Source organism: Crocodylus porosus, unplaced genomic scaffold (assembly GCF_001723895.1).
Source record: "Crocodylus porosus isolate Cpor-Errol unplaced genomic scaffold, CroPor_comp1, whole genome shotgun sequence".
NCBI lineage: Eukaryota > Metazoa > Chordata > Crocodylia > Crocodylidae > Crocodylus > Crocodylus porosus.
Genome location: NW_017728935.1, coordinates 3,749,006 through 3,764,913, shown reverse-complemented (window position 1 = coordinate 3,764,913; position 15,908 = coordinate 3,749,006).

The window sequence follows — 15,908 nt, the reverse complement described above, 5'->3', positions numbered from 1 at the left end:
CTCCGAGCCGCACCGGCCCCGGACGGATCACCTCGGGCTGCGGGAGCCCTCACCTCCTAGGCCACGCCAGTGCCCAGCCCCCTGCCCGAAGTGGGACCCACCCCGGCACTGCTCAGGCTGCGCGCTCCCCCGGACTGCAGAGCGAGCCCAAGCCCTGCTCCAAGCATCCCCAGCTCCAGCGGCTCCAGCTGCGTGCTCCCCGCAATCCTCGGCAGCGAGCCCAAGCCCTGCTCCAAGCGCACCGCCCCGGCACGTTTCGGGCTGCCGCTCCCTAAAACCGTAGAGAATGAGCCCGGGCATAGCGCAAGCCCCTGCTCCAAGCGGGACCGTCCCCAGCCAGGCCAACGGGCACCTCTCCCACCTCCAAGTCCATGTCAAGGGGTCCTCGCACCCATGGAAGGATCAGGCCGTGCTGGGGGGCGGGGGGAGGCCAGGCTCCCGGCTGCCCCCTGTACTAAGATGTCCTGTCAATCGGTGCAAATCGGAGCTCCCGGCAGCGAACAGGAGGGCAGTAGCTGGCTCACCCTGCCCCATGCCGAAAGCAAAGCGGAGGGATCTTGCCCCGAAACGTGTTGCGGGAAGCGGCAAGGACCGCGTCCTGCCCAGCTCCTCTGCAACATGCGATGGTTCATCCAGCGGTTTTTGCTCTGTGGTGTTTTGTCCTCTTCCTTTGGGACACGCATGCCCATCTCCACGCGTGTGCCCAGCTCAGGCCAACTGTTTTAGAGACTCTCTACTGGCTTGCTCCAGGAAACCGGTGGTGGTAATAACCACACGGGTTCAAGGGAAGCATATCAGGTGCCCGATTTACACCGCATACCAGAGCACTGCATCACTGGCTCCCAAAATAAACCTCATACAGGAGGGGGATACAAGGCTGCCCAGGTTTTACCCCTAAGGCCCCATGCCCTAAACATGGCCCATAACAGGACCGAGCAGCCAGGGCCCAGGAGACAGTGCTGCCTTAAAGATCACAAGGAAACCCCTGTGGGGGCAAATTATTCCACATCTGACACCGGTCACTGGCAGAGGCAGGACACTGGCCTAATGGGTCATAGGACTGACCCAGTCTGGCCGCTCCATTGTTCCCAACATAGCACCGGTGGAAGGGGACCACGTTCTCAGAGCAGTTTCTGGACGCTGCATTTGTTCCAGTTCCATAGGTTTAAATATAAACTCACCTGCCGCTAAAAAAAACCAACAACATTAAAATAAGGAACAATGTGTTTTTCCAGTCAAGCTCTCCCCTTCTCCGGGAAATCTGCACACAGGCTTCAGGAATCTGAATCCTATCCTAAAATATTGGTTTGGGTTTTTTTTTTTTTTTAAACTAGGAAACAGAAAGTTCCCCTGGCAGGACAGGAAAAAAAATCCAGTTCAATTCCTGTAGGAGAGCTTTAAGTTTAGGTCCAGGAGGATTAGCGGCATTTTCAGCACAGGATGAATTTAGATTCCTCCGTCCCAAGGTGATGGGGGGGATCGTAAGTGGGAGAGAAACTCACTGAAGCCAAAATCAGAGGAAGTCTCCAGGGACAAGGGCTCAGACAAGATCCCCCCCCAAAATCAAAGCAAATGCCACTTCTCCTTCCAATCCTGGGTAACGAATAGCACAGCGTGGCCGTCGGCCCAGGTGAGGTTGCTTGCTCTCGTGGGCAGAGCCCAGCAGGACTGCTGGGCTCTCCTTCAGGTTCTGCCACTGGGTAGCTGTAGGCACGTCATGACCTCCGAGTCCCAGCACATGGGGATCGGGATGTTCTTCACCCACCCCAGGCTGTGAAGTTTGGTTAATTAGCAACTGCAAAATGCTTCTGACATCCTCCAGATTAAAAAAAGAGAGAGATCTACTTCAGAAGTGCATAGCACTGTACTAAGCAGATGAAAGACTGGCCTGATTTCTCCTCACCCTGGGAATACAGAATATTAAGTGCAGCCTATTTTTAAAAGCATGATTAAGTAAGACCCTCTCCCTCAAACCCCATTTCCAGCAAAGCCTGGTTCGCTGGATTTGGCTTCCCAGCTAAGACCCACTGAGTCTGGCAATGCTGCCAAACCCTTAAAGCTCCCAAGGGAGATGGAAACGCTTCCCCAGTACGTGCGGCTGATTGTAAAGTGCTGCCCAGGGCAGCGTGAAGAGCAAACATACCACACCCACCCACCCATGAGAACATGACTTGCTCAGGGTCACACAAGGCACCACCAGCAGATTGCCACACACAAGTTCCCTGGTATTGCCAGCTCATGCCTTAACCTGCAGGCCAAGCTGCATCCTGGGAGGTCAGCCCTCAGTGCAAGTCTACTGCCCAAGGACATGTCTCCATCAGCAGCCAAGATCCCAGACCCCCCAAATTTTAGGAGAATACAGATCCAAAACGATCAAAACCTGCATCACCCAGTCCCACCTCTTCTGTTGAACTAAAGCAAACTTCTTCTTATGGTGTACCCCCTTCCAGATTTACCAAATGCTCATGTACCCCTACCAGCATATGGTTTATATTTTAACCCCTTAAAATGTCAAGTATCATAATGCTGGGTTTTTGACTGCAGCTGCGATTGCACCCGAAAGCTTGCCAAGAACTTTTTCCCCCCTGTCCCCCCCGCCCAAACTACTCAGTTGGTCTAATGAAAAAATTATCAAAATTAAAAATTTAATCCACCATTACACAATTTCTCCCGCATGCCCTCCAGAGACGTCTTGCATACCCCCCCCATGGGTATGCATACCACAGTTTGGGAACCCCTGGATTAAACCTCGTGGAGCCAGATCCTCAGCTGATACAAACCTTAAAAGTTACAGGTAGAAAAGCACAGGGGTACGGGATACAAGCGGGACCCCCAGGAAAATAGTGACCAGGCCACCCTTTAAATCTCTTTGCTCACCAGATACTGACACTGGTCAGGCAATTTCTACTGGCCTGTTCCCATGGTTTAGTTGCTTGGCCATAAATTTCATGCCCCACCCCAGGCTGAGAGCACCAGGGTGACTCAAAGGCACAGCTTGCCATATGATACTTGCCTAATGAAGCTTTGCTCATGCATTTGCAAGCAGATTCACTTTTAGGCTACGGAAGATGGTTTGGGGTGCTATGGAAGTGGGTCAGTTCATCTCAGGGGGATGCAGAAGACTAGTCTGCAATGTGGTCACAGCAAAAGGACATTTCCCTGGAAGCTGAGCCACGGCTGTGCGCGCTGCACCCCACCACTCATGATCCACCAAGGGGACAAAGGACGCATCTCCCTACTCCAGAGTCCAGCTCGTGAAGCTGCAGAGCCCATGCGCATAACTCTGGAGGCTCTGGGTCCAAGCCTGGGCATCAAGCCGCTGGCAGCTGGCCCCGTCAAACATCACAGGGAAGGGCTGAGTCATGAAGTGGGAAGTAATCCCAGGGATGGGGGTTTTAGAGCAGCCCCAAAATCTGGGAGTTATTTGAGATAGGGAAGTAATGGGACAGCTCTGCTGGAGGAGGGATACAATGGAGGAAGGAGCTAGCACTTAGAAGACATTCGCCACCGCAATGCTGCCAAGGTTTGGGTCTCCCCGGGCCCTGGTCTTCCAGCTGAATCCCTCCCCCTCTCTTCTTAGACAGCACAGGCCCTAGACACCTCCAGCTCTTGTGGAAGCCATAAGGCACTCCAGGGGTTGAGCCCGTGTGAAAAACTAGTGCTCACGGCTTGCCAGGCCTAAAGCAGTTGCCTGCAGCTACAGGGATGCTCACAGGATGCCCTGCCTTGCAGGCACCAGGCTGCCTCCCTGTTCCTGGCAGGGCTCTCTTCCTGCTCGCAGTTATCTGTGCCCAGACCCATGGCTCAGGGGAGATGGGGAGTTATAAATAAGAGTGCTTCCTGCCTCACCCCTACTTTAAGCTGCATGATAAATGAATGGTAGCTTCTCTCCCCTGGAGAGGAAGTGGCTGTGGGGAGGACGAGGGTGACTCAGTGCAGTAAAAGCAGAGTCATCCCCAGCTCCGAGGTGTGGCCTCCACAGTTGGCAGGGCTGCAAACATATTGCTCTCGCATGCTGCAATCCATCCCTTCTTGAGAAGCCACTGAAGGGGCAGGTCCCCCACCTTTCCCAACATCCAGGACATTCCTTGGCAGAGACTCCCCTCCACCTACCCACAAGGCGCACGCCCTTTCCCAGCTCAGCTTCAGGCCTGCCCCTTTTCACACCTCTGGCATCAGTAGCCAAATGCCTTCCCTTGCCAGCACCTGCAGCCTAGCTTAGCAAAAGATGCCGTTCCTCCAGCATACTTGCCCCAGCGCAAGTGCCAGCCTCAGGGTCCAGAAAGATCCTGCATAAGGACTGGTACCACAGCTAGCTTAGGCAGGTCCAATCCATGAAGGACTGCTCTGTGGGTGGAAATGGTCCCTAGGAGATGGAGAAGCTGCAGGATCAACAGACAATACCAGAAGAGCTATGTTAGAAACTGGAGATACCTTCACGTGACCCCTTGGGATGACTGTGCCGTGCTGGAGGTGGTCTTGGCAGCTTCACTGCATCAAGTGAGCAAGGTGGGCTTGTCCCTTACTGAAGCTGGTCTGTACTTAGCTCCTGGAGCCACGCTGATGCTGCAGCTTGCCCAAACCAGCAGCTGAAACCTCTGCCCCAAGCAGCATGTGCATGTATGTATTGAGTGGAGGGGGAGGAGGAAGCCATGGGACTGAAACCAAACTAACACAGCAGGAACGGGCAGCAAGAGGACACTTGTATTGCAGCCCTGGCTCTGCCATCTGGCCCGCTGGGTGATCTTATGGGAGTCACTGCTCTCCTCCATCCTTTGGTTTACCCATCCGTAAAAGCAGCGGGCAGTGACACAAGGTGAGTGGTGGGTGATGGGAACAGCCTTGTACTCCAGAGCAGTTGTGCCTCAATTATTTGGCCCAGTCTCTTAGAGGCCACCTAGGATGCAGGCCAAAGACCTACCCCCACTGGCAAGAGCAATTACATGTCTCCTTCCTTCTGGGTCCAGCTGGCAGAGGGTGTTAGATGTTACAGCCCCAACTAAGAAGCTGTATCCTTCCAGCTCAGGCTGGCACAGCACCTGGAGCTCTCCAGCATGAGCTTGATAGCTACCACCTTGCCTGCCACACACCCAATGCCACGAAGCAGGCTGAGGCTGTAGCCTCGGAGCTCCTGCTAGCAGTGCCCGAGGCACCAGCCATCCCAGCGAGAACAGAGAAAGTGCAAGCTGCATCCTCCCAAAAGGGAATAGCAGCCGCCTGACCTTCTTGGGGCAGCTCAACACAGAGCCAAGGCCCCAGCCGCCCCAACCCTCTGGTGCAACGCATCAGCTGAACAACCAGCCTGATTCACAGGGCCACAGACCGCTGGGCACTCAAGGGGGAAGCAGATTGCAATGCGAAAAGTGAAAAAAATTACTGCAGCCGCCTTTGTTTTGGGAGGAAGGAGCGGAGACACTGAGGGCCTTGTGTCCATGGCAGGGTCCGAGAGGACAGCATTCACTGGAGACAAGGGCACATAAAGGGGGGATTCTTAGGCTGCGAGACAAATCCTCCCCCTCCCGCCCCCTTGGCCTTGGTCCCATTCCAACCTCAGCTGCCCCTCAGGAATACAGCACAATAGAAGGAGACTGGGTTGTGTGTGGAGTTTCATGCCAACCACATCCTCCTCCCGCCCAGAGAGAACAGCACAGGGAGAGAGAAGAGGCAGGCCAGCGTGGATCCTGCTCCCAAACTTGTAGCCCCTACAAGTTTGTTTTAGCTTCATTCCTCGTTCCCAGGTAAGGCCTGACACCAGGGTGGAATGACTCAATGGAGCCTGCTTCCAACTGGGAAGGGCTGCAGGGACCAGTGATTTTGCTCTAGCAGTGGGGATGCTATGTAGAAGACAGAGGCAAGCTAGGTTTGATGACTGGAAGGAGAGAGAGAGAAGGGACAGGAGAGGTTCAAGAAGCTGAATGCTGTAGCCCAGCCACAGCTGTGGAGACGGATGAACAGGCCACGTAACCAGCTGGCCAAGCACACTTTGCCTCCCTGTCTAGCAGCAGACCTGGTATGGGAGAGAGTGGCCCCATGCAACTTCCATGTAACTGAATTTCTCCTTTATGTCAAGAGACAGAGACCTGCCTTGCTTCAAGATTGAAGGCCACAGGTTTGATTCCTGCAGAAACTTGATAGCAATATTCCCAGAGCCACACTCAAGAAAGCGGGTCTTTCTTTTCTTTTTTTAAGGATGGCTCAGGTTTCTTAGTCCAGCATATAATAAGTGTCCCATGGTCACTTAATTAGTCAGAGACAAGAGTTTGTTCCCTCCTAATCATCCCATCTGCTCTGACGGTGACCAGTAATGTAGGATGGGTAGCATCCTACCGGGTTATTTGCACAGCCACATGCCCTGGACAAATAACCAGCAGATTTGAGGATCTGGGACAGAGTCTTCTAGGTCAAGTACAGACAGTCAAAAAGCCCAAAAGTCAAATCAATTCAGTCCTTGCAGGTTAGATATTAAGCTGAGGAACAACTGGACAGACATTCACTTTTGATTCAGGAAATGCAGCCACATACCTGCAGTGGCTCAGGCCAGAAGTCTGGGGGGTGCTAGGAGTACAGCCTCTGGCACGTAGCCAGCATGGGCTGGGTGTTCCCTTCCTCTTCCTGCTGTCCCCAAGGTCTCTGGGATTTGCAGTCCATATTCACAGTAGCAGGACTCTGCAGGGTTTCTTGCTGCTTCCTCTTCCTGCTTCCAGGTGCTTCTGGGATTTGTAGTCCACAGTCACAGCCAGCAGTAAGTTTCACAGGGCAGAGCAGCTCCGCATTTAGGGGAAGGGAAGCTTAACCCCATCTCCCTGACCCCAGACAGGGTTTTCCTGGGCACAGGGAGAGGTGCAGTCCCTGCCTCCCCCCCACCAACCCTTCTCCACTGGAGCAGACAGCACAGCACACAGCCCAGGGCTGGAAGCCATGCTGGGGGACTGCAATTTAACCTGAACCAGGAAGGGGTCTGGGACAGAAGTTTCATACGCCAGTTTGACCCAAATCAGTTAAGCCTGATACTCCTGTCAACCAGATTTATCTTAAACCAGTTTCAGCCATTTTGAAATTAGTTTATGTGCACTGAATGCACTTCTGTTACAGGTTAAACTAGTTTGATTACTTAAACTGGTTTATGCATATTTCTGTCCCTAACCCTAAAGTACCTAATTACCTGGGCTCATTTGTACGTCCAGCACAAAGCAAGCAGGTAGAGAAAAAAATTCACACACACACACACACCCACCTATGAACCTGCTAACAAAGCTTGCTGCCATCTCATTCAGTTCTTTTCTCCCATTGCTTTCCATGCTGGAACGACGGTGCGCATGTCCTACAGGCAGGGCAATCCAAGGCAGCCTGGTGCATCGTTCCATGGTGCAAGACTGACCATGGCCCATCTGAGCTTGGGATGGTCTTTTGACTCATCTTTCACCACAAACTTAACCATTTTACAGGGGATACCACAGCTCTAGGGAAGAGCAGGGAAGCTTTTCCTGCCCTGCCACCTACGTACTGAGCCGGGGAAAGTTCTGAGCAATTCCTAACCCATCCTCTGTGGGCCTGAGCAAGAACCTCTCCCCGTCATCCTCAGCAGGGTGCCACTTGAACACCAGCATGCAAGCCTCCACCTCTTGAGCTGCAGGAGTCTCGCCATGAGCGAGCAGCAGTAGTAGATAGTTCTCTTCTACTTGAACTAGCCACTAGAGAGATCCATCACACATGCTTCCACCATTTTCCTCTGTAATTTATACTACCATGTCCTGAAAGTCGCTTGCTAGAAGTGTATGCCAGTGGATAGCTTAATGGAAACGGGAAGTAAAGTGATCTGGCTGCTGTCAGGAAATATAGACCAACCTCCCCAGGGGAAATCAGGAGAGAAAGCATGTAATGGGGTGGAATGAGCAGCTGAAGAACGAAGAGCCAGGACTGGAACTCGCGTCCCCACAGCACACAGGGCTAAGTGAATTCAGCACTAGAGACACGTTGTTCTTAGGTTTAAAAGTAGAGTCCGTCCCCTCTCCATTGAGTTCTCTGCAAGCAGCAGGTAAATTTCCATAGCTGAGCCAATAACCTTCCCTGGGGAAATTTAAGCTTTTTTATGATTAAGGGGAAAAAAAAAAAAATAGTAGTGGCGAATTAACTATAGCCCGGAACAAGAGAACAATTAGCAGCTGCCATTAGCAACATTCAGGCCAGGGTTGGGACAAGTGCCCACAGCTGTGTGGAAAGCAACAGGGCTATGGGGGAAGCAACCATGCATTAAGCAGCAACGATCGGAAATCATAGCCAGCTTCTTTTGGCATGTAGATTCGTTCAGCCCCTGGCTGGGCTGGGTGGGTGGATGAACCAATGGAGTCCAGGCAGGGAACTGCCACGGCACATGGGCAGCTTGCCCAGACCCAAACGACCACACCTAAATTGCCATGAGTATTTTGCATCATTTTTATCACAAGCAAACACACACACAATCATACTATTTGCTTGTGCTGGTAACTTCCCCCATAATCCATTTCTAATTCACCTGTTGGGCGAGTGCATTTCAGGGACAGCTGCGTGGTGATAGAGCTGTGGACCCCATCCTGCTATGAAGCAGGGAGCAGCCTGCACAGGGACAGAGCTATGGGTGGGAAGGAAGCGCTCAGACTCTGTCCTACAACAGACCATTCCTCCCCCCTACCCCTTTTTTGAGGCTTGGAAAGTTTCTGCTCAACTCAGGCCAGCCCAGGCACTTATCTGAGTGGGTAGCACCCAGCTGAAGCACTGCTTGCAGACTCCCTGCTTCACAGCTTCCCATGTGAACAGCCAATTGCCCCTTGGGATCACAGATAAACAGGGCTGAAAGGGACCCCAGGGGGTCCCATCCAACCCTCTGCTCATAGCAGTATCATCCCTGCCTAACTCATCTCAGCATGTCTGTATTGGTCCCAACTCTTGCTCCTAGCTTTGCAGCCTGGTTCAGTTCCCACTCCTTTCATGGACCCCAACATAACCAATTATTCACAGAGCCTAGAGCTGGCTTCTCCCCCTGTGCTCACTGACCTTTGCCCCAGCCCAGCAATGCTCACACGAGCTGACAGCATCTACCACAGCCACCACATCAGACCCATCTTTTGCTAAGTTGTGCCAGCTCCACTCCAGAGCACAAAGACCAGTTAGGCTGGAGTAATTAACAGTTGTACCACAGCTGACAGGGATCAGCAGCACTTGCTTCCTATTCCCCATTGCAGGAGAGACAGACCCAAGGCAGGCAGCTAGGAAATAAAATATAAAATACTTAGGAGAAATGTTCTGCCATGAACAGCTCAGGAGCCATTTGTAGCTTAGGAGCTCAGGTCTGGGCAAAAAAAAAAAAAAAAAAAAAAAAAAAAATCACTGTGTAAATCAGAGTCCCTGGTTGCTTGCCTTATGCTTAGGACATAAGGTAACATTGTCTTGTCTTTTCTCCTCCTTTTTATCCATCATGCCCCCTGCCCCACTCTGCACTTCTCTCACATCTTGCCTTTTTCCCCCACCATCCTTATAGAGCCCTTTTTTGTTTTGCTGTCACCTTCCTTCTTGTGCCTTTTCTCCTCACCTTCTCCTACCCACAAGTTGCAAATGTATGCAAGAGAGAAGCTCAATTGTACCCCTCGCCACTCAGTGCCCCTTGACATATCCACCAACACCCCAGTTCCAGCATATCTTGCTGCTCCCAGAGCTCTCCCAATCCTTATCAGCCAGTCCTGCTCTTCCCAGCAGCAGCTCCCCATGCTTTCTGCCTAGAACTTACCTCCCCATCCTGAGCAGCTCAGCAGACGGCTCTCTCTGGCTCTGCCTGCTAGGAGAAGCCACCAGCAAGCTGCTTACCTGTCCCTCCAGCTCCTCAGCCTAGGGAAGCAACCAAGCCATCTCTTCTGGTAGTCTTTTCAGCTCTAGCCACCACTGGCACCAGTTCCTTGTTGTTTGCCAAGGAACCCATCAGTCCTTAGCAAATCCCAGTCCCCTTCTTCTTCCAGAAACTCCTGCAAAACTCTAAATCCCCCTGCTCCCGCCCTCTCTTACCCCCAGGTGCCACCCGCCCTGCTAATCTAGACCAGCTGGGGCACAATTGCAGTTACAGGGGAGCTAGACATGGTTTGCATAAAGAGGCCAGCTGTCCCATGACACCATATTTTAACAGCTCTTCTCTCACTGCTTGCAGGTTGGTTGTTTTCAGACTCTAAGATTTTCGAGCACAGGTTGCTTTTAGGGCAACCAGCCTTCCTAGGTGAATCGGGATGCTATTGTGATATAAACAACAGCTGGAGCAATGAAGGGCCGGCCATTCTGGATCAGACCAGAGGTCTGTCTGGTCCAGGAGGCTGTCCTTGAGGACTGACAGTGTCAACAAAAGATTCAAGAAACTAAACAAAGAAGAAATCTGCTCATATTTCTTTCTGCAGTCCTAGGCAGTTGGCATAGGAGTTTTACACCCATTGTCTATTTAGGTCTACGTTTTCTGGAGTGCCCAGGGGCACCTGTCTGCTTATCTTGGATCTGAGCTCTCTTGAAAATCTGACCCTTTGCATCTAGGATGACATCTGGAAAGAAAACCAGGGCCCTTTCCACTGAACAGGGCTCTGACCTGGAGGGCAGAACAGCACTGGATGTCACCAGCTCTCCTGCCTTCACCAAGAGATCGATGACCATGTCAAGCAGCGGTTCCTCTAAACCCAAGAGGCCCAGTATGGACCCTTCTGCCTGGACTGCGTTCAATGCACAAGTGTGAATGAAACCAACCTTATCAGGGAGGGGGCAGGAAGTGCACTCCAGTTGCAGCTCGTACGTGCAGGCAGCAGGCACTGTGCCCACCTCAGGAGATTGCCAGAGGCTGGAAAAGCTCCAGCAAAGGAGCAGGGTCCAGTCTAAGTGCTTAGGGCTCGGGAAAGTGCTGTTCTGGTCACAGAGGCTAAGGGTTAAATGCAACACAGGGCCAGCCGGATATATGAGCCCAAGAAGGTGGCACCTTGGGAGAGAGCTGTTCTCAGCTGGACGGACCCCGTTAAAGCGGGTATTGGTGGCTGGTGCATGTAGGAAAGCCTAGAGACTGATCCTAGAGATGCCAGGGATGGGTCATGGGATTGCATGCAGCAGCACTTCAAGGTCAGCTAACACTCGGTGAAGGAGAGAAGAGCAGAGGGAACCCATTTCCCCACCAAAATCTCTTTGGCTATGACATTTTGTGTCAAACGAGGCAGCTGGAAACTCTCTCCCTCCCCAGTAGTTTTTTATACAAGTTAACACTAAACAGGTTAATGACAGCCTGGGGCAGGATGACCACATGCTTTGCCACTTTAAAGAGGAACTTGGGTTAGGAAAGGGGCTACCTTTCGTGGGTCCCAACATTGGCCGAGTCACTGCCTCACTTCAGTGGCCCTGGTCATGCCTCTCAATCCCTGGCGCATCCTCCTAAGATACTGGGGGAAGGCTGGCCAGATGTGGGACGCTCGAGGGCAGAAGCAGTTTCTGCAGGTGAATTCATCTTCCCCCAGGCAATGAAGCACCAGGGATAACTGTCATTAAACAGTCCTCCCCACAGAGAGCTTTGCCTCCAAGGTTTGCCTTTGCGACCTGCTTTATGGACCTGGTGGTAGATGGGAGGAAACGTGTCTCAGGAAGCAAACAGGCTGATATGCCTGTTTTCTGGCACGAGGATCAATGGAGTAACAGGAATTGCTCCAGTGGGAGAGTAGCTGCTGCAGCAGGCATGTACTGGAGGGGATCAAAACCACAAGAAGGTGCCCTCCAGCCTAGCATTTCGCCCAGGCTGGACAAGGAAAGCCACTACTTGCAATGATGGAGTGAGCCTCAGCTTGCTAGGTCTATGACCCAGCATCTGGCCCCGGGTGAACTCTCACATAGACAAGGCCAAGGTAAGATGACCAGCTCCCAGCATGGCCAGTTTTGTCACTGGATTTAATGGGATCAGAGCAGTGACCTGGTACCACTTGCCAATACCCTTGCTCTGCTTCTTTATGGTCCTGGTGCCTGACCCTGTGCGGTGCTGAGGACACGGCAGGACCTGGAGGAACAAGCTTGGGGCTAAGAGTCAAGCAAACCTGAGTCCTAGCGCCAGTTCTGAGCTGTGTAGCCTGAGGCGGGTTTCTTCTCTTCTGTGCCTCAGTTTCCCATTCTAGCACGGGGCCACACTACCTACCGCACAAGAAAGTTGAGGACTAGTTAGCTCAGCTTTGCCCAGGCCTTGACACACGGAGCTGTCTATATCATAAGCGTGTATAGCCATTCCCCCTGGAGACCTTTCCTTCTTGCTCATGGCTCAGCGCCTCCCAGGCAGGCTGTTGAAGAGGAGCATGGAAATATTGCCAGCTGGCAGAGAGAGCCTAGCATGAGACTAGGGTAGAGATGCAGTCAGACACCTCCCACGGCAGGGGAGGTGAGTTGTTGCCATTACTGATGGGCCCAGACTGACATGGCTCTGCAGGGGATGTTAAACATCCTTCTCTGTCACCCAGAGCAGCCACCTGGGCTCCCCTCCGTCTCCCCTGGAGTGGCTTGTTGTTGGGGGAAGAGGGGGCAGAGGCAGGACTATAGCAGCGAGTGTCTGAATGTCCCTCCAGCTCTTCTCTAATAAAGGAGCATGCACGGTCGTCTCAAGCCTCCCGCAGCTGCCTGGAGGGAGATCATAGGCTGGCTCTGCTCCCTGAGCAGCTCAGGTGCTGCCTTGGTCAAACAAGCATCAACACAGGTGAGGCCAGCCCCACCCAGAGCTGGAGGAGCAAGGGGAGGGGGGTCCATTTTCAGAGCACCGGTGGCAAGATCAAGGGCAGAGCCTGCTGGAAAACTTGTCCAGCACAGATGTGCACCAGCCTTTTGGAAAGGAAAGCCCAATATTAACCCCCCCACAATGGGGTGACCCCCTCAGTGCCCCCTGGCAGAGCATGTTGGCATTAGCTCGGGGTCAGGCGGCACCTTGCCTGCTGTGCAGACGGCTGGCTGGCAGCAATTCAGATTTCCCAAGTGTCACCAATCGGCTTCCCCACCTACACCCCACTGGCTGGTGAGAAAAGAACAAGTCCCCACTTGATTCCCATAGGAAATAACCCCCACCCTTTCAGGCCTGGCTTCTCCAAAGGCAGCCTAGCCTGTAATTAAAGGGGTGGGGTGGGTTTCACCACTTGGAGTTGCCCTGAATTGATAAGCTCGGGGCGCTTTCACCTGCTTCCCGCGGAGAGCCTGTACAATTCAGAGAAAAGCAGGAAGCTGTAAATAAAAGGGCCGGTGTACACTGGTGTCCTCAGTGGTGTTCCCCATCCCTCTCTGGCCCATCTGATACCTGCTTGCTTACTGCAGCGCGGTAATGGAGATTTGTGCATTAGTGAGAAGCTCTGGTCCATCTCAGGAGTTTGCTGTATATTTGGCTCCCAGGTGAATTGAGACCAAGCAGGTCCAAATCCAGTCCCAAGCAGAGACAATAGCTTTTCTCCTTCACTGGTCCGTTTTTCCTGAAAGCCCCATCCCCTGGCATTGTGCAATCATGCAAGAGCCTCAGCTTCCATGAAAGAAAGGTCTTCAAGTTCTCTCCACAGCTGTGAAGGCTGGAGCTTCCTAGTTGTAATCTGGAGGCTCAAGCCACAAGCTAAATACAAATGAAGTCAAATATCTTCCTTTTTAAAAAAAAAAGAAAATCCCATGATTTTGTGTGTCTGGCTAGCCATAACGTGTCCAAACAGTAATAACACTTTGCACTTCTACAGCATCTTCTATCCCAGGATCTTGCAGTGTCTATGCAACAGCTGAGTGGTGTGGCACTGCCCATAGTCCCCCGGTAACATGCTCCAGGTCAGATCCATTGTGAGATGTGAAGTCAGGACGGAATATATAAACTTAATAACTTCTATGCCATTGCAGTGTTGGGCACCAGCCCTGAACCCCTGCTTTTTACCTATGGGGTGATTTTGGTTGTTCTCCTAAGATTTCATTGGGTGTAGTGTGAGAGACAGGATGGTCTTTAGGGCTGTTTGGTTGCCTGTAAATGTAGAGGAGGAGACTTGATAGTCTGGGAGCCCCCTTGGAGCTCTGTGGTCTTAGGAAATGCAAATGACCCCATTGCTGGGCTGGAGCGAGAACTGGGGTCTGGCTGCCCAGCTGCTTGCTCCAAGTCACTAGGAAGTCACGTATTAATAGCAACCAGGTACAACGTGTAGTCAAACTCCCCCCACACCATGTAAACCCCCTCTTAAAAGTACAAGGCATTTTGTTATTCAGACTTTTACATCACAGCCACTGAGTCACAGAGCAGTGATGGAGCTTCGTGTGGGCTAATGGCTTGGAGAGAGACCGGCATATCAGTGTAATTCGATCGGGAGGTTTTGAGGATGCTATAAACCATGCATGACAATGACCAGCTATGAGGGAGGGAGCGTAGATTTTCGTAGCTGATAGGCTGCATAAAGGAAGAGATATATAGAGCACTTGATTTAATAGGTTGGAATTGGGTTTTAAAAAAAATGGATTACAGATGATAGATTATATTGTCTTTTATAAAATGTCTTTCAGCCCAATAGCTCCCAACGCATGCGAGGCATAAGTATCCCTTTCCCTGCCTCAAACTACAGGGAGTTTAGGCAGCATTTGTAGGTGGACTCAGCACCTGAGTGGGGGGGATCACATTTGCAAAAGATCCAGCATGGAGGTCATGGAACATTTTGGACCAACCTGAGAGCACCAAGTAGCTGGAAATCAAGCTCCAGCTGGGTGGGAAGTACCACTAGTGTCAGTGCACACCAGCACTGCTTGACAATTTAGGACAGGACCTGAAGAGACTGTGTGGCTGCAAATGTAATTGGCCTGGTTGGAATTGAAACTGGGCCGTGAAGCATCCTGATTCTTGTATAATGCTGTGTTATCCTTAAAAGCCACGAGCAGCCTGGGCTTCACTTTGGCCTCCCCCTCTAAAAGCATCATGCTGACCCGCTGCTACAACACTCAGCCAAGGTACTCTCATATTTAGTGGGAGCTCCTTAAATCAAAACCATACCACTAGCTAGAGGAAAGTCCATTAGATATAGCGGGTGCTCTAACACTGGTGAGGAATGCAGTTCCTGAGAAGTGCTCACCTGAAGCGTTACGGTGCATGGTTTCTGCCTCCCTGGGTACTCGTCTGACAAAGACCCAGCTGCCAGAGCCCTGTCCCAGCTTGCTCTGGACGCCTCGTTAAACAAGACTGGGAGCAGGTGGGGTTGGCTTTTTAGTTGGAACAACTCTCTGGTGGGAAATGTGGAACGGCTGTCCTCCAGGTCACACATCATAGCAGCACTCCAGCTTTTCCTTCAAGATCTCCCATCGGGGCACTGTGGGGCCATGTCTGCATGGCTTCCTGACTTCAGTGAAGCACAGCGCCCAGCTCCCTGCCCACGACACCCCAGATCAGATATAGCAGCTGCCTGTGGTGCAGTGCTGGACACGTACCTCTCAAAATGTGCTTATTGGTGCTTGCCTGGTCCGGCATGAACGGTGGCTGCATTACACCCCTGAGCACAGCCAGGAAGCAGTGTAGACAGGTCTGAGAGATGAAGGCATTCCTCTGGGAGGGCAAAAGGAGGACTGTCCTTTTGTTCCAGCACAGAAAGGCAGGGCTTGCCAAGAAGTGAGAAGCAACTGCCTGGAAATGAGGATGCTCAGTCCCTGGCCCTAAGAGTTTCACCTTGTTTGTTCCCTATCTTCCTCTTCTGCCCTGAACAGGGTCTAGCCCCCAGGAGACATTCAGTCTATGAATGCCATGCCTGGGGCTCTGTTGGTGGAGGCCCTTATCACTCCATAGCCTGCAGCGGACTAGTTTTGATTTGATTCCTGGTATAAAACTGGCCGTGTCTATGTAACATCCTCTATTGGTCCTCCAGCACCAAAGCAAGCACTTCTATTTCTTCACCAAAAGAAGT